The sequence below is a fragment of the Halichoeres trimaculatus genome, unplaced genomic scaffold (genome assembly GCF_033239565.1).
Source record: "Halichoeres trimaculatus isolate MK-OKI-2021-1 unplaced genomic scaffold, fHalTri1.1 fHalTri1_scaffold_8, whole genome shotgun sequence".
Classification (NCBI taxonomy): Eukaryota; Metazoa; Chordata; class Actinopteri; order Labriformes; family Labridae; genus Halichoeres; species Halichoeres trimaculatus.
Genome location: NW_027437186.1, coordinates 3,235,384 through 3,254,778, shown reverse-complemented (window position 1 = coordinate 3,254,778; position 19,395 = coordinate 3,235,384). Strand labels below are relative to the sequence as shown.

At 39.8% G+C, this 19,395-nt stretch overlaps 1 long non-coding RNA gene across 4 annotated transcripts in view; it reads left to right on the top strand.

The window, feature by feature from the left end:
* Nucleotides 1-19,395, top strand: part of LOC141795336 (uncharacterized) — a 273,641-nt gene that overhangs the window by 122,352 nt on the left and 131,894 nt on the right. For 3 of the 4 annotated variants that reach the window (XR_012598585.1, XR_012598586.1, XR_012598583.1), the window contains exon 5: nt 18,152-18,627. The exons of the other annotated variant lie outside the window; for it this stretch is intronic. This is a non-coding gene — a long non-coding RNA (uncharacterized LOC141795336). The remainder of the gene's footprint in view (nt 1-18,151; nt 18,628-19,395) is intronic. 4 annotated transcript variants of the gene reach the window in all.

The following is a 19,395-nucleotide window of genomic DNA, read 5'->3' as shown; positions in this document are numbered from 1 at the left end:
TATATTAGAAAGGAGTGCTATTGTGACCAGTAAAATGCCTTGCCGGCGCCTGAAGTGGTTCTTGTGGGTACCCAGGGGCCCTTGGGCACTGAGTTGGTGACCCCTGCTTTATTGAATTGTAAGGACAGTCAGACAAAACAGAGTTGCTGTAGTCCAGCCTTTATGTTGTTTGGATATTAATATTTAGTTTAGTGGTTTTTATATGTCTGTATGCTGAGGCACTGATTAACTAACGTGCTTTACAGTCATCTGGTTTCGTCCAGGCAGTCGATTTGTCAGACTGGGAACAAAGTGTCTGAGAAACTTTCCAAAAGTGAAATGAAATTATTTTTTTTCACAGTGAAAAAATAAAGCTTGGTTGCTCTTTTAATCAGCGACAATTTCAACCATTCCATAATGCATATTTAATTACATCAACTTTCCCTCTTTTTGATCAAAGCGAGAGGGAAGATCTCGTTAAACGGAGGCAAACGGGTGTTAGTGTGAAATATTGAGAAGTATATGAAAGAGGAGCTCTGTATTCCCCCGTGGATCCTTCAGATAATCACTCCAAAGAGTGCCGCAGAATGAATTGACGGGATTGTTGTTGTTGTTGTTGAGAAACTCCTCAGCTCACAGTAAAGATATTATCCTTTACTACCAAATGCAATAAAAATGAGTCAATCTGCTTTTATTGATACTCTCATGAGCAATTTAGCAAGTAGTGTTGGTGGTCCCAGCCTCACCTTATTCATATCAACAAACAACAGCTAATGCAATAACACACAGTCTGATTGTAATGGTAGACGCAGCCCAGAAACACCGTACACAAGAGCTGCTTTGGTGGTACGATCACACACTTACATGTCCTTAGAATTTCATCTGAGTGCCTCAAGCTTCCAACACAATGTGTGAGTGAAGGGCACAGTCAGCTTATATTTTCAAGAATAAAGATACACTCAGTCACACTCAAAGGATGTGTATGCAACAGCTCACGCTCAAAATGAGAAGAAAACTCCCTTTTTAAAATAAATCAAAAATTTTGAAAAGCAATAATACTCACCAAGGATTTATTTATGTCTGTTCATCAAGTGAAAATAGTCTTGACTAATACGTCTGTTGCTACAGGGGTTTCCCTCACCCTGAGTCATGCTGACATTCTGTACCAACAGGCCTCCTCTGCAGAGGCTAGAGAGCCTTTCATTGCTTTGTGAATTTTTTTTTTTTTCATTTTTTTTCATCATCTTCAGATTAGTAGTAAATCACTGTTTTTGTCACATCTTAAATGTATTTTAATCTTTAATATTTTATATTTACAGAAAAGTTGTGTGGTTGCCTGTTTGGTCTGGGTTTCAGCCAGTCTCATGGATGGAGGAAAAAAAGATGGACGTCATCTTGCTCAGGTTGCCACAAAAACTGCTCCCCCTGGTGACCGGCTGCAGATTAGGTGAAAAACTCTGTCTCCTTATTCATTCTAAATTTTTAAAATCAACACAGCTCATAGAAATGTTTCTCACATTCGTATGCTGTAGTGATACAAAGGTTTATTGGGCTGTGTTGTGTTCAAGTCCTCTTTTTTCTGAAAAGTTCCTTTTTCATTAGTTATTAGTCGTTAAAAACAAGGTTTTGTGTAACATTTGACGATGACTGACAGCTGCTGATCTGGTGTAGTTCTTTCAGGAATAGTAAAAAACGTCGGGAAGGAGAATCAAGAAGAGATTAGACCCCCAGCTTCACTCAGATTCTCAACTTTGCAGACTGGCTCCACAATAACTGTGCCTCTGATGGGGGCATTTTGGCTTCAAAAACCATGGCATGGCAAAAGGCAGAGCCACGCTGTCCATTCTATATAAAGTCTGTGGTAAATCCACAAACAACACTGAGAAAAATTGTGAGGAAAAACTTCTCTATTATTTCAAACCCTGCTTTTTATTTTAATCTTTATTTTTTTAAGACTTAGATCTCAAAGATGGCACCAGAAGTTTTGGGTACAATCTGCCAGATGAAAGTACACAAGATAGTCTCAAGATGGCCTGCTCCAGTGGCAAACCTTTGCTTTAAAAGAATAGAACATAACTTTATTTGTCATTGCAACATGTACAACAAAATTGCAAAAAAAGAGAACAATACAGGCATTGAAAAGGGGGAATTCTGCTTTTCGATGGATGTGAGATAATGATGCTGGATATTCATTCTGCAGAGTTTTTAACCTCTTCATGTTCATAGGTTGTAGAAATCCCTGAATCTGCCTGTAAACTGGTCAAAACACTCTCTGCTAAAACTGGCACTAGATTTTCACCAGACTTGCTGAAACAACGAGGTCATCACGTAAGGTTCACCCAACTGGTTCATGGCATGGAGGCGGGCCTTAAACACAAGAAACAGCTGCAAAAACTAAATACATCAGAGAGAGGTTGAAATAAGGGTTTTCTAGAGCAGCGTTACTGGAATTGCAGTCTGTTGATCACACTAGTGGCCTGCCAGTGCCCTGTAGTGGTTCGCCAAGACTGTAAGTATTTTTCTTTTTTTTAATTTTTCTTTTCTTTTTTTTCTGTCTTTTTTCTTTTTTAAAACATTTGGGGAAAAACAAAACAAAACAAAAAAAAAACAGGAAAAAAGAACATGTGCAAAAACTAAGCACATCAGACAGAGGTTGAAATAAGGGTTTTCTAGAGCAGTGTTACTGGAACTGCAGTCTGTGGATCACACTAGTGACCTGCCAGTACCCCCGTAGTGGTCCGCCAAGACTGTGGGTATTTTTCTTTTTTTTTTTTCTCTTTTGTCCCCCTGTCTTTTTTCTTTTTTTTTTTTTACATTTGGAAAAAAGAAAAAAAAATTGAAAGAAAAAATCACGTTGGCCAAGATTCACAAAAGTTTACATCCCCCCCAGCAATAAAAACAAAACAAACAAACAAAAAACATAAATAAATAAATAAATAAAAAATAAATACATAAATTAATTAATATATAAATGGAAATGGTCAAGCTAAAATTACTCCATCAATGAGCCTACAGGAAAAAAAAAATCATCAAGGATTGATGGCTTCAGACAAGGGCAGTTAATGGAAAATAGTCAAGTTGTAACATGTATGATTCCAGTTTATAATACTTAATTTTGCTATCAGGGCTGTTAGCCCGGGGCTACAGCTTGGTTGTCCTTGAGTTTTTTGGGGGGTCAGTGTCAGGAGTCCAGAGGGAAAAATCAAAAGAGGAGGACCCAAATGCAGATTAAAATAAAACTTTATTTTTCTAACTCAAAAATCAAACCTAACTAAAAAAACTCTAACAAAAGAAACAAAACCAAAAACACTGGAAAACTCTCATGAAGCACTGGGAAACACAGGCGGCACGAAGACACAGCAAACAATGAACCCACACCAAGCACACGGAACACAGAGACTATATAGACAACGTAATTAACCACAGGTGCAGAACAAGACACAGGTGAAACACATGAGGAGCAATCAACCAGGAGGGAAACACAAGGAGAACCAAACCAAACACAGAGAAACTCAAGACAGAGACTCAGAACATTAAAGACACAGAAACACTAGAAATGATCACAAAAAGACATACACATGACAAGAACCAAATCAAAACCACAAGGAGACAAACCAAGGAACACAGAACCCCACAGAAACACAAGAGGACCAAAACACAAGAAAACCTAGAAAACCAAAAGCCCAAACCATGACAATCAGTGGTCCTTTGTCTCTAACAATTTGAAAAAAAACTGCTCTTAAAACACAAAATGTGATTTTCTAAGCTCTAAATTATGTAAAGACACTATGTGGACACCAGAGGGACAGAATACAAATTAAAAAAAAAAGCACAATACCCCTCTTTAATTAACAGAAATGTATTTTTTTCACAGAACTAGAACTGTTGTCTCTTACTGCATCAATCTGGGAGATTTTGTTTGCATTTGTTTTGTTTGCCATCTTTCAAAACGTCAGAAAAAACAAAATGAATTTTAAAAGTGAAGAAATAAATTACAGAAAACACAAATAAACTGAAGGAGCAAAGATTTATTGACAAGAAATACTATAGTGCATATTCCAGGAGACTTGTGTTGTTCTACTGCTGCAGAAACCAGTGTTTTGTTTTGTTTTTTGTTTTTTGTTTTTCTGACTTCAATCAAGACTGAACTCGGCAAATAAAATTTGTGCAAAAACACAACAATCTATTTGATATTGGTTAGAGCAGCAACTTCTCTGTCAGGTACGTATTGTGTGGCAGCCCTTCCTTCCTCTAATGTCGTCAAGCATTTGGATTTCAGAGCAACTCAAAGTCCTCACAGAAGCCTTTATTTTTGATTTAGAGTCAATAAACTTTAATCCAAACTTTAAACTTCTGTTTATTATTCAGTCTACCTCCAGTGTATCAACATTACCTAGAGGAAGTAAAAGTTGATCACTATGTACAGCTCTTTGGAACAGTTTTGTCCCATAACGGTGTTTTTCAGACCTTTTCAAAGCTTAATATTAGCTCTCATGTCTCACTGGTTATTTTTACAATGTTCCCTGGAATGAAAGAATTGAGAGATAAAAAACAAATCCTCCATTCAGCAACATTTGGCGACTAGCTCATGGTAATTTTATGCTGTGCTTATAATAAATGATATTTATCATTACATTCTGATACCATAAAGCAGCCAAATGTCATGGACAGGGATTGTCGCATAAATCACTCTTCTATATTTTGACACATGATGTGTATAATATGCAGATTATGTGCTTTCCGTTTTAGCTTCCTCTGTGTCTCTGCCATCCCACTGAACAAACCTTTAATAAAGTCACAATCACGAGGGAGCGAGGGCCAAATCCACTCCCACACACACGCAAACACACACACATAAACATGGTGAAACAAACAGACACTGGTACAAACACAGGGAAAGGTGCTATTGTCAGTGAAGCCACATATAGAGTCAGCTTATGTGTGAACATGAGTAATCATTGTACCAAGCAACAGACATGCACACCTCACACACACACACACACACACACACACACACACACACACACACACACACACACGCACATGGTGACAAAAGGTTTGCATTGATGTGATTAAGTCTGAAAACACAGCCAGGAGATTCACCTCTCTGCCTCCTGCCAAAACCTGCGCTAAAAACGACTGTGTGCACAAACAGCAGCCGAGTTTCAGCGTTTTCTTCCCAAAGTGCTGCAGAGGCTGACACCAGGGTCAAAAATTCAGCAAGTGACAGAACGACAAACTTTACAGGCATAAGAAGAAACATTAAAACAAAGTACAGATTCATTAAAAACACGCCGCTTAAAGTCCCTGAATGTCAGCAGGGCAGAGAGAACATCACCTTACCTTCACATGATTCTGATCTATTTAATACAGCTCGGTGTGACGCAGTTTCGCTTTTCTCTCCGTATGCAAAGAGTGCTTCACCTCAGCTCTTCACTTTTAAGTTCCTACACATTTCCTACACATACAAGGACAAAAAAAATGTCTATTTTGCACAGTTACAAGAGCGCTGAGGCTCCGAGTCTGCAAACAGAACATAAAGGAGTGTTTGTTTCAGAAAATAACCTTTCAACAAGCAGATTATTTTCGAGGACTCATCGTTTAAACACTCACAACAGTGGCGCTTTGCATGAATGGGGAGCTGGCTGCTGCTTGTAGTGTAGAGTGAGCTTCACGACAATAAAACACAGAGGTGCATTATGGTTCTTTTGACGCCTTAACGATGCCTTTCAGTAATGCTGTGGACCATAAGAGAGACGCGTTAAAGAGAGGATGTTTGAACAAAGCAGCAGATATTAAATCATCCAGATACAACCAGGATGTTTGACACCCAGCAGCAACAGAGGCCCTCTGTCAGCTGCTTGTGTTAACTCATCTGCATAAGTAAGTGCACTCTGACACAGTTATGTAATGGAAGGAGTAAAACATCACAATTTCTAGATTTGTGTGCTTAATTTCCAATTTTTCAACCTGCTCCACTTGGGGATGTTCTCTGATGTACCCTATTTTTGACCTATGGACACAGGACAACCACATATTGTCTTTTAAAGGTATAGTGCATAGAAAGTGTAAATTTTAGCGAAATCTAGCTGTCAGACTTCAGCCTAAAACACTCCTTTAAGGCCCATTTTTAACGTTAAATATGGATCTGCAGAGTTTTTAGATCCATCTAGACAGAGCCTTCTGTCTGTGCTCTGTGTTCATTTCATCCTGCACATTTCCATAAAGCTTACGAATACGGGCCAAACAGAGCAGTACCACCGGAAACTGTGGGGGCAGTGTCGCTTTCACTACCTAATACGTACCTCTAGTGAAGAAGAAATAACAATGGAGGAACTTTCTGAAGAAAAACTTTGCAATTTGGTGAGGAATATGGTGTTTGTCATGAACTTTTGACTCTGGGCTGCTCTCCCTGGTGGGTGTATTGGTGAACAGCAATGCCAATATAAAGGACGTACAGAAGTATGGGAACAGTGGAGGTGATGATAAGTGATGTGAGTAAAGTGATGATAAATGGGCCTTAACTCACCCCTCCTATTGGAGAAGGGGCGATGGGCTTTCAGGACAGGAAGATTGTGACTCATGACAAGTATGGTCCACCATTTGTCAGGTTTTACCTTGAAAATTATTAACCAATGTACAGTTTTTGCACACAACCACTCAACCAAAACTCATCTGTCACTGTTCAGTAATTATAATTAAAAAATGTAATTTAAAGAAAAATACAAAAAATTCTACAACTTTGATATTTAAGATTTGCAAAAATCTACAAAAATTTCGAAAACTGAAATTGAATAAATTGGCTAATATTTGAAAAAAATGACATAAAATTGGCAAAAATTAGAAAAAAAGAAAAACAGATCAAAATATGCAACAAGTTCAAATATGTTTTATTTTTATTTTATTCAAAAATTTGGAAAAAAAAAAAATACTTGAGTTTGATAACTCATCCGTTGGTGTTGTCTGCTAATGTCTTGCTACATATCAACAATGATGCATATTAAGCCGGCATGTTGGCAGTTAAATGAATCCATCCACACAGTGGATGTGGAACAGCCTACCTATCCAGGTTAGAGCTGCACAGTCAACTGAGCACTTTAAAACACTACTGAAAACCCATCGCTATACTTTGGCGTTCAATCCGTTACGTGAGAAACAGAATTGGATATCAAAGATGGACACTAAAAGACAACGCCTCACGTGAAATACAGGATTGGACATTAAAGATCATCTATGGACACTAAAAAACAATAAATAATTACGCCAAACTTCTGTAAATGCAATCAAAATTCTATTACTCTGACAATATGTGAAAAAGAGGAGACTAAATATTGAGTAAACGAGGACGGGACTAGATAAGCTCTGCTTCTCCCGTCTTCCCTTTCAGACATATACAATGTGATCATCCATTTGACAATGTGTGATGTTATATATGTGTGCTGACATGACCGAAATAAAAATCAAATCAAATCAAATCAAATCAAATCAAATCAAATCAAATCAAATCAAATCAATTCAATTCAATTCAATTCAATTCAATTCAATTCAGTTCAATTCAATTCAATTCTTCAATTCAATTCAATTCAATCCCAACTAAATGAGAAACCTTGTTTTCTTTTTTTTATCTCTTTTTATCTTTTATCCATTACACTTTATTCCCTTTCCTATCTTATACTCTACTTTTATTGTTTTTATCCTTATCTTATTTTATTTCTGTTTTCATGCATATTTAATGTTTGGCTCCTTAATATGAAGTGTATGAGAGATTCTTTTGTACCCCTGTAAAGCACTTTGGTCAACCGAGGTTATTTTTAAATGTGCTCTATAAATAAACTTTGACTTGACTTGACACAGAATGAAAATCTGTACTTTCTTCCAGATTTGTCATTTTGTTTGATTTAGTTTTCTAACCAGGGTTGTAAAACCTGAGGTTAGCCTCAGGTGCATGGAAAGTTGGTGGGCTGTTAATGTTGTAGAAGGTGAAGTAGAGCGGGGGCAGGCTTTAAAGCAAGATTTGATGTGTACTCTTTCTCTTAAAACACTTTTTTCAGAAGTTCTGTCTCTGGCTGAACTGTTCACACCCCTGGGTGAGTGTGCCCACCCTGACACGTACCTGCTTTTTAAACCCTCTCTGTGGTTACCTCCAGGCTCCCTGCCGCACACCTCACATGCTGGACGCTCAGGAATGATGGCGTGTAATTGAGCTGCTGTAATTTGTAGTGATTGACCCAGAGGGCTGGCTATTAGCCATTGTCAGCTCTAATGATGGATCCCTTTAGCATTACAGAGACACGGCCGTCCCCAGTGTCCGCACCCGCTTAACTTGTTATTTATAGATGATGTCAGGCCTGTAATAAACATAAAGCATAAAACTGCAGCTAATGTGCTGCTAATGAAATCTGGACATGAGCAACTTTATGAATTGAAATAACTCACTGGACTGTTTCAGTGCTGCTGGAAAGGTTAGCTCTGTGTGTGTGTGTGTGTGTGTGTGTGTGTGTGTGTGTGTGTGTGTGTGTGTGTGTGTGTGTGTGTGTGTGAGAGGAGCTGCCTCGCTCATTTGCAGGGTGTGTGTGTTGTGGACAGGATCAGAGTGCGCTGTGTGGCACTGTTTGTTTGCCTTTTGATAAGTGGTTTCAAATTACTACATTCAGCGTCTGATGAAAGGATTTGTGCTAGTTTGCGTTAGTGTCGCCATCAGCCCCGTTGGACCCCTTAAACCAAGGGTCTCAAACTCACGGCCCGCCACTTTAAATCAATTTATAGTGAAATCCAGCCCCCTGCTTTCATGGCCCTGGTTACATAATCACCATGTGAACCCAAACAGAAAGAAAACAAATAGTTGTCATGCTGTTTAATCAAGATGTCTCTTTTAAAGGCCAGAGAAAAGTCGATGTCAGGCACAGAGCATTTCAGGAGGAGTGGGAGATTGATCATTTCTGTGAAGTCAAAGGGGAATTTCACCTGTGTCATCTACGAAGAGAAAGTTTCTGTTCTTAAGAAGTGTAACCGCTTGTAGCGTTATTGAGATGAATATTCAACTAAGCCTGCAGAGCAGTTTGCAAAGTACCAGGATGATGAGCGGACACAACGGGTTGCACATAAACATCAACATAAATGAAAAAAAAAAAAAAAAAAATATATATATATATATATATATATATATATATATATATATATATATATATATATATATATATATATATATATATATATATATGTACGCCTCACACACAATACAACTATGTTACTTTTATTTTGAAAAGTGTGGCTTATGTATTATCTGCATGGATCCTCCTGCAGGTGAGCCCTGCATGAACAGGTTTCACTGCACTCATTTAAGCCAAGACTGACTCAATTTTTCTCACTTAAGTTATTATTTTTTTTTAATATGAAACACTAATAATTGGTCTTGATTTTACTGTTTATTTTTCACATGTGACCATACATGCTTATAGAAAATCCTTATTCATCTGGTTACAGATAGAAGCTAATCAAATATATATGTAAGTGCATTTTGCAAAGTGAAAACTGTTTAAACTGAGCAGAGTTTATTTAACTTTATTGTTGGTGTGGCCCTCTGACACAAATCAGGTTTCTTATGTGGCCCGTTGTAAAAGTGAATTGCCCACCCATGGTCTGGACTTGGTCCATCTTCAGATCCTCTCTCAGAGCAAGCATGGCCCAGCTGTTTGAGAAGCAGAGCTCTCAGGTGTCTGGTATTGAGTATTCAGCAAGAAAAGACAAATATGACTGTGAAAATTAATGTTGAGAAGTACAGTCTCAAACAGTTAACCTTTTTTATTTTTTTATTTTTTGGAACACCTGAAATGGCCCCATGGTGGCAAGATTGGATTGGATTGACAACCCTGCCTTGAACCTTTCCTCTCAGTTCCTCATGGCTTCTCTGCTTTAGAGAGTTCATGTATTTAGACCAACAGAGCAGAGCCTCTGACCTGCTTTAATAATAATAATAAAAAAGTGAAAAACACTAAAGTGTCACCTTAAAACAAGAAGTTTAACTAAGTTTCTAAATCTTTTTGATTCACTATTTTGACATCCAATTTTGGATGTGAATTTTGGATAAATCATATTTTGGAGCTTTTGTAACATTCCTGAACACACTGCAAAGAAAACCTAATCCTAATGTCTTATGTCCAGTAAAAATTACAATAGTTATAATGATAAAAAAACTTAAGATGAGCCTCATTCACCTGACAAGCCCATAATCTCAAATCTCTTATTTGACGATATTAAAAAACAAAAGGGCTGAATTGCCTCAGATCATCTGTCATTGGGGTAAGGAAAAAGTAATTTTTTTTAGTTTAGCTTAGCTTAAAATAAGAATATTTTCAAATGAGAAACTAAACAAATACTTTTTTCTGTCCAAATTACAGTTTTTTTTTTAACTCTTTTAAGAAATTCAGGCCTCAGTTTTGTTTTTCAAAAATTTTAAATAAGACATTTGTTGGATGTTTGTAAATGTGGCTCATATTGAGTCTGATCATTTGTTATAAAATAAATGAATAAATAAACAAATAAAAAAACACATGGTTAGTTTGCATTCAGTGTATGAGAAAATTAAAAAAAAGATTTGTCAACTGAAGATAATGATTACAACAAAGACAAATCAACTTGTGACATGAAGACAAAAAAAAAGTTAGTATGAATGGATCTCTACTTTGTGCTTTTATGAAGAAAGGAGAGTTGCATTTTGTTGAAAACAGGAAGAAGAAGAGTAAAAACTGAAGTGTCTCTCCATGTTTAACTTTATTTATTTATTTATTTTTTTTAATAATGTTGAAAAAGTTTGTGAGGTTCTCAAAGTTTGACTTTATCCCACAATAATTTACCAGATTTTTTATTCATTTGAGTTTAATTTTGACAATTTATTTATATTTTAAATCTTGTGATGAAATCTAGACTTTTTCATTAGTTTCTAGCAGAAATAAATAAATAAATAAATTTCATCCTCAATGTTTTCTCTTGCCAGGCTCCGCTCTGGATACACAAACCTAAGATATTATTTATTATAAGAAGCATGAGCTTATCTGAAACACCAAAGTCACAGATGAAGATCGATGCTTTCCAGGGAAGTTTGGAGCAGAAAATGTCTCCTGAGCGGTTTATCCATCCATGAGCTGCTTCAAGGTGAGCGTGCTCTCTGCGCTCGGTGTATCTGAGCGTGTTCGGATGTTGTTCACATCGCTGTATTTTTCCAGTGAGCTCGGTAAAAGCTGCTTGTTTGAGCTGTTGTCCACGCCGTCGTGTATTTACTCTTTGTGGCTGTGTTTACACACACATGCATTCACGTGTGTGTGTGTGTCTGTGTGTCTGTGCACGTGCGTGTAAATCTCCTGCTGCCTCGTCCCCCCATCCCGTCTTATTGCTTTCTTGAAATCCTCTTGATTCGCCCAGTCCCCGAGGCTAGAGCCCCATACACAGCAGATGTTCCACTGAAAAGGCCATGAATGTTTAATCATTTGTGTTATTGATGCCGCCTTTTTGTTTGTTAGCAAGTGTGAGCGACTCTTTGGGGTCTTATGTGTCTATTTTTGCACGTTTTGCATCCGTTCTACGTGTGTGTGCACGTGGCACAGAGAGGGATCTATGAAAATCAGAACCATCAGGTTTTTTTTTTCTTTTCTGTTTGAAATAAATCTCTTTTACCTCTCCCACCCTGCAATGAATGCATAATGAAGTCTATTAAAAATGTTATTTGGGATCATTATTGAGTGTGCTGTGTCAAATATCACATCAATGCACTCTCACAAAACAAGACGATCTTTTTTTGAAGTCAAACAGAAAGTTAAACCCCACTTTTTCCTGATCATGGATGAACAAACCGGGCTGTGTCTCTAAACTGTGATTTGTTGGACTTAAAGCTGCTGTTTTAGTATTTGAGCTGACAGCCAGATTTGATCATAATTAGACAGCATGCCGTGGGCTTTGATTGGCACGGTAATTGGATTGTCATTGGGGCTGAAAAGCTATTATCTTAGGATCATGCCCCATGAAATTTGTTGGAAAAACTTCTGTGGCCGTCATTAAGTCGGCCATCTTGGGGGCCTTCGCAAATGAGCTTTTTTTTCTGTGCAAGAAGAGAGAGCAAGAAGAAGGGAGGAGGAGGGAAAAAAATAAAAAGGTACCTGTGCACCACTGGGACCCTTAGATCCTTCGAATCGCAGGGAAGACAATCTGGGCTCTATTGATTAATGATATTAGCATAGCAGGTAGCGCTAAGTCGAAAAGCGGCGTGCTGGGTTATTGCCCATCGCTCTCGCCCACTCGCCAGTAACGGGGGTGGGGGTGAGCGGTGTAAGGAGGGGTGGGGGGCGGCGAGTAAAGGAATGGGATAATGAGAGAGAGGTGAGCCTGGAAGGAGTGAGAGGGAGGGGAGCCATGAGAGGAAAAGGGGAAACTGCAGGGTGGCTTTTCATTTGCAATTGTTTATGTAAAGTATCAGGTGCGATGCCCATTTTAGGGGAATAAGCAGCAATACGAGGTAATGAAAATGAGAGCGGAGATGGGAGAAGTGAAATAGGTAGAATTCCTCAAAGCTATTGGGCAATTAAGTCGACTTACACACCTCTGAAAGCTGCAAAACACCAGCAGAGAAGTCTGAACTCGAACTTTTCTCTGAGACTCTGTTTGGTTCTTTTACTCCAACGGGCAGAAGTCAGAGCGAAATCCTGCGAATACCCCACACCTGGGAATTCACTGACCCTTTAACACCACACACAGACTCCTATTTAGCTCTTTGGTTATACTCCCACAAAACACTTAATCAGGACCTGACATCTATGACAAATACTGAAAATGTTTCTATTTCAGGTTCACTTTGGAGCTTTAGGCCTTTATTCAGAGGTTGGAAGAGATAATGGTGGAAAACTCAGGAAATAATACACAGCAAATGCTGAAATGTAAGCTGCTGTTTATGTTTCATATTTAGAAAAAAATAAAATGTCTCATCAGACCAAGGGGCAACATCCGATTGGTAAAAGTGAAGCCTTTGCAGAGGTGCTTGAAAGTCGCTGCTCATCGAGAATCTGCTTGAGCCTGGCTGCAGAAAAACCAGACGTCACGTACATACCCAGCCATAAAAAAACAGACTTTTACGACATTAAAAAGTATATTCACAGCCTGGTTAAAAAAAAAACTGGGGTCTAAGATGCTGATTTCACTATCGGCACATACTGTACAGTGAGTGAATCATTTTCTTTCTCTGAGGTTTAAAGGTTGTTTGGATCGTTTGATTTTCCAATCAGAGACACAGCTCAGGTCACGTGACCAGCGGGCGCACTGAAGGTGCTCGGAGAAAAACTCACAGCCAGTGTCACAGCAAATGTGGCTGCGTCCACGGATTGGCTTCATTTCACGGTTTCAGGAACAGATGGATGATGTCGCGGAGGCTTCATCCATGTTTTATACAGTCTATGCATTAGACTTAATATGAGCCACAGTCACCTGGCGAGTCCAGAAAAAATGTCTGATTTCAAGATATTAGAAGATGAAAATGAACCTGTATTATTTGAATAGTAAGAGGGAAGTAAAAAAAAAAAAATAAAATAAAATAAAGAACACTCATTTAGTTCCTGTTGTTACACAAGTTATTGATATGAACATGGAATAAAAAAGGTCCTAAGCCTAGATCTTATCTCACACATGACATTTTTTGGCCTGTCAGGTGTACTGGTCATATAAAAACAAACTAAAAAATTTTTTTTTGAAGACATAATTGCTTACGCTGTAACAAAAGATGAGCATAAGTCAGGAATGGAATAATCTAGCTGTTTACTGAATGATATTTAAAGACCTTTTTTTTCATGCAACTAATCAAAGAGAAACAAATATTGAAGGAAACATCAGACTTCATGTTGATGTTTACAACAATGGCGTATTCTAGGCGTTGCTAGGCGCTACCCAAGTAGCTGCCTGTTGCAGCAGCTCTCTCGTCTTTGTCCGTTTCTTGTAATTTCTTCGTCTCTTTTTCGTAATCTTTGTATTTGGAGTGGATCATTACTTTGTATGGTTCATTGTCGGTCACGGACACCAAACTTTTTGTGGCTTCGGCGATATTTTTTACTACTTTTCTCCTGTGTTTGTCTGGAGATCCTACATGTAACCATGGCTGCATTGTTTACATGCGAAATTAGCTGTTAGCAGCCTGTAGCATGTCAATGCTAACTAGTGTAGGGCTTGATGATTTCCCTCGAGCTGAGGAGGAGGAGGTGAGGACGACGTGCTGGTTCTCGGATGTGAGCTGGGAGGTGACGACGTGGACCTGTCCTTCCATCCATCTTTGTTGGGAACGTGGGATCTCGCTCCGGGGGATGGATGAGCTAGCCGTGCTAACCCAGCGGCATCGTGCTGTTCACGGACGTGGCTGACGGAGCTGACATCGGACACCGACCCCACATTGGAGGAGCTTCGCCTGCTGTGAGCAGACAGGATCCAGGAGACAGAGACTGAACAGACTGCTGGGGAGGCTCAGTCCTGGACCCTGTGGAGGTGGAGACTGGCTGGGCTGGAGAGTGGTGGACGAGTGGTGGACGGGATGTCGTCATCTAATTTCTTATGGACCTTTTTGCACTTTCTACTACTCTTTCTTACTTTTGTTTTCTTAAATGCTGCGGTGACTCCTGAATTTCCCCTCGGGGATAAATAAAGTATTCTCTATTTCTATTTCTATTTCTATTTCTATTTCTATTCAACCGTCTGTCTCTCACAGTGTATCCTAGGCCTGTAGTTTGTCATTTTATGTTGTATTCTTGTCAGTCATACACAGTTTCTGTCCAGGTAAGCATTAGAGTTTGGAGTAATGTAAAAGTCAGCATCCGCTTTTCTTTTATCCAAAACAAAAAAAAGTTTAAAGTGAAAAGAAAAAGTCCCATTTAAAAAAAAAAAAAAAAAAAAAAAAAAAAAAGCTGTTTGTTTGGATCACATTTAAAAAATGTCAAAAAGAAAATACAAGAAGGCAAACAAAGAGTGTATATAGGAATAATCTTAGCGTGAAAAAAAGAAAGGTTAGGGTTTTTTTGTCCACAAAGTGAGCTGCATTCAAACTGTGAAATCTGAATCTCCTCCTAAATGAGACGGTACAGCCTCCTCTCTGCACCCAGCTCGTCGTGTCTGTGGACAGAGTTCATCTCTTTCAGGATGAGAGTTCACAGCTCAGCTCTGTGCAGCTCAGAGTGAAGATGCTCACAGCTCATCTCAGCCACAGTCAGACACAGAACAAGAGCAAACTGCACAGAGCTGCAGGACTCGGACCTACAGTCAGAACAGATGGAGGTTTTTATCAGCCACAATCCATCTTTGGTGAAGTTCCCCTCTCAGTGTTACACTTTTGCAACTTTTACACTTTCTTGACTCTTTCTATCTTCAATATGTTAAAGGGAACATATCATGCTTGTTTCTCCTTTTCACTGTGCCAGACCAGGATGCCTGTAAAGCATTTCTGCCCTCAGTACAAGTCATTTAGTTCCTTCATTGCCCCACAATAGCGTTCTCAATATCCTCAATTTAGGCCATTCTGAAGATCTCATTGAAACACTCAGTTTGGAGAATGACCTCCAGTAACCTCGCAACGTCACAGCCCTTTGTGCTCTGATTGGTCAGTTCTATCAGAGGGGCGGAGGGGGTAGAGCCAGGGGGCAGTTTTTGCAGCATGGCAGTATTTACAAAATCGCCATATTGGATGGAGCAGACCGAGCGAGTTTGCTGTTTGCCAAAACTTCACCATAAGGCATTGAAAGCACTAATAAAATGGAAGAGTGTAGGATACGTCCTTTTGTTTTGGACCCTGAGTCAGACCCAGACGGTTCTGCAGCTCAGGAGGAAGAAAATCCACCTGGACACAGATCATCTCAGGACGCTTCAGTGTGGTGAGTCAAACCGGTACTGTAACATGTATAGTTTATACGTTTATACTCGGCTCTTGGTGGGTGTATCCCTCGGTGGCGGTTGTGTGACTGACATCACAGAGGAGGAGCTGCTTTATCAGATTACTCCAATAAAAAGAAAGGTACCTTGTGTCGTCATGATGGTCGCAATCTCGCTGCCAACTGGCAATAACCTATTTTCAGAGGCATCAAATCTCGTTCTAGGATATCAGAAAAAATACAACAGCTCATTTTTTAAAAATTCAGGGGGTGTAAGGTCTTTGTTTTTTTTATAATTTATTATTATATGTAAGTATTAAATCAGGCATCAGCATGGTATGTCCCCTTTAAGTTATCAATGTTTTTGGTGGGGGCGCCACCAATCAACACAGACAAAAAGTTCCTAACTTACTTTGATTCGGACGAAGCATAGCTGAGTCTTTTTCAGACATCTGAAACAGTCTTAAGCCCAATTGTTTCATTCTAACTAAACATGGACCCAGAGTCAAAGGCTAGATTTGGATCAGCGGAGCTTCACACCTCATGTGTCTGTGTTTGTATCTGTGTATGTGTGTGTTCAAGTGTGTGTGTGTCTGTATGTGTACTCCTGTCTGCACGCCTCAGGCTAACACTCCCCAAATTGACATTGCCACCCCTCAAGGCCAATTCCAGAACTGTAAACCCTCGGGGGGCCAAGAGGTGACTACACGGCAGAGCTACACACACACACACACACACACACACACACACACACACACACACACACACACACACACACACACACACACACACACACACACACACACACACACACACACACACACACACACACACACACACGCGCGCGCGCGCGCGGCTCCCACAAAGAGAAATGATGATATCAATATGTTCAAATACACTCGTGTGTCATGGATTAGAATGCATTATGTTGAGGTTATTCTCACCTAAAACTGAGAGAGACTGGGTGTGTGTGTGTGTGTGTGAGTGTGTGTGTGTGTGTGTGTGAGGGTTTTGTAAATGTACCGCCTCTAGTTTATGATACAACACAATATTTTGCCCACATGAATGTGTGGTTTATGCGAGATAACAGATGTAGCTGTACATCATGTGTGAAAGGTGGAGTACAGCAGGAGAATGCTCTTTCTCCCCCTCCCTCTGCTCCGTCTCTATCTCATTGTGTCTGTGGGTGAAAGTTTGCATGCAGGCACTGTTGATCATGGCCTATCAAGTGTCATCTGATTTGCATTCAGTGGACGCGTCATTATTCACAACATTTGATGTCCACAAAAACACATTAGACCTCTCTGTTTCGGTGCCGAGTGGCGTTGGCCGCGACCGCCCAGACATCATTTGTGCACCCAAATAGTCCAAATGTAAATTGATATGTAAGAAAATGCCCCATTAACTTTTTCATTAATGGTTATAATGCATTCTGAGTGTCATCCGCAGGGCGGTGCGCTTCCCTGAGCAAGGCCACGCACACATGTGCCGCATACACACACACACACACACACACACACACACACACAGACACAGAGTCGTTCAAACACAGGCATGCAAACACACATCACACACTTCTTATTCATTCAGGAAACACTGAGGCAGACTGAACGAGGAGGATCTGCTCACATTTACAAACTTCACACCCATCCATCCTCAGATATGGTGCCTAATTCAAACTTAAAGGGGTAAAACAGTCATCTCCCGTTCCATTTGAATCTAATTGGACCTTTCCCAGTCCATCTCGACAGATGTATTCACAGCTGTGTGAACAGACACCACGAGGCTCGTGTCGCCTTTATTTCTCCATTGTTTCCTCTGTGTGTGACAGACGTTTCTCAGAGCACAATCACACACTTTTAATGCACACATATGGTGTCAGGATGCCCACTGTCGGGTTGTCATGAGGCTGATGGGAACGCAGCTGAAGCTTTGTGCTTGGTCTCAGGTCACCGGCAGCTTGTTTGTACTCATAGCAGCATTTGCTTTACAGGTAGTGCTCTTTATCTCTGGCATCGTGTCATTTAACTGTATGCAGAGAACATATGATGGTTCACAGGATACAAATAATACAGCTTTTAAACAGAAGCAAATCTTTAGTCTTCTCAAACTGACAGGTCAAGATGAGCTTTTAACCATAATCACAAAAGAGTGTAAGCAATTCTACCGTGGAGTAAGTCAACTTTTACTCTTCAGGTTTATTAAAATAAGACTCAAGTAAATTATTCTCACCCTTTGGGCAGATTTGTAATTACAACCATTCGGGTCTTTTCTCCTCGACTTTTCAGGTGAAGACAGCTTTTTAAGACAGAAACAAGTGTTTGAGGATAAACACACCTGAAGATACAGATTCTCAGACAGGAAGTGCAGATGCAGTCCTTCAGCAGGTGGATCCACGCTGAAGAAACACAGACCAACCAACAGCTTAGCAGACAAACCAAGATGTCTTCAGCAAGAACTGACCGCATCCTGATCCACATGAGCAGGGAAGACCACCACATGACATCACAGGAGCTTCAGCAGCAGGGGTCAAACTGGTGTCCAGTGTTCCACCCACACTGTATGTGGCCCACTTCAGATCCTACAAAGCTGTCAACGAGTCCCTGATCAAAGTGAGACAGAGGGTTGCCCCAAGCTCACAAGGACAGGACCATCAGGCACTGGAAGAAGACTCTGGGGTCTGACGAGTCCAGGTTCCAGCTTTATCCTCCTCCTGCTGATGTGAGGGGACACAGAAGACCAGGCCAAGCATCACCTCCAGCAGGTACAGGACCTTCTGTCAGCATGGTGGAGGCAGGATCAGGGTTTGTGGATGAATGAGAGCTGCTGTTGCTCCTCTCACTGTCTGTGATGGGACATTGAACCATTCTCTAAACCCACATGCTCCCTTCTGCACATGCCCTGTTCTCTCCAGGTCCAAACTGCATGTTTTAACAAGGTGAGGCCCCCTTACCACACATCCAGGTAAGGGCGTAGCTACAATTAGGCAAACACAGGCAGTTGCCTGGGGCCCCAAGATTCCCAGGGGCCCCTAAAGCATCTCTTAAAAACTGATTTATGAAGTTCTCTTCAATTGAAAGCATTTCTTTTTTATAAATCTTACTTCACATGCTCCAAAATACATCAAAAGGCTTAATCTTTAATGATGGTTTTGGGTGCTCCCCCTCCCTTCTTATTCAATGGGCTATTCCATGTTACAACACATCTGAAAATTTGATTCAGGAAGAAAGTGGTAAAAAACACTTTTTCCCCATTTTTTTCTTATTTTCAACCAAGTCGGAAATAAAAACAATGTTGCTCTGAGATCTGAGATAAACATATAAGACTTTTAGGATTTTAAGGACTTTATCTAGCCCAGGAAACAGGATCATTTTCTCAAAATCAAACTTTTTGAGTTGGTGATAAACATTATTGTACAAAATCTCTTTTTGGATACATAACTCACTGGACAGGGGGTCAAATAAAAATACATTCACTTTAAAATAATAGTAACAAAAAGTATGGTAACTGTAAATATCACCTCTTTCAGGAT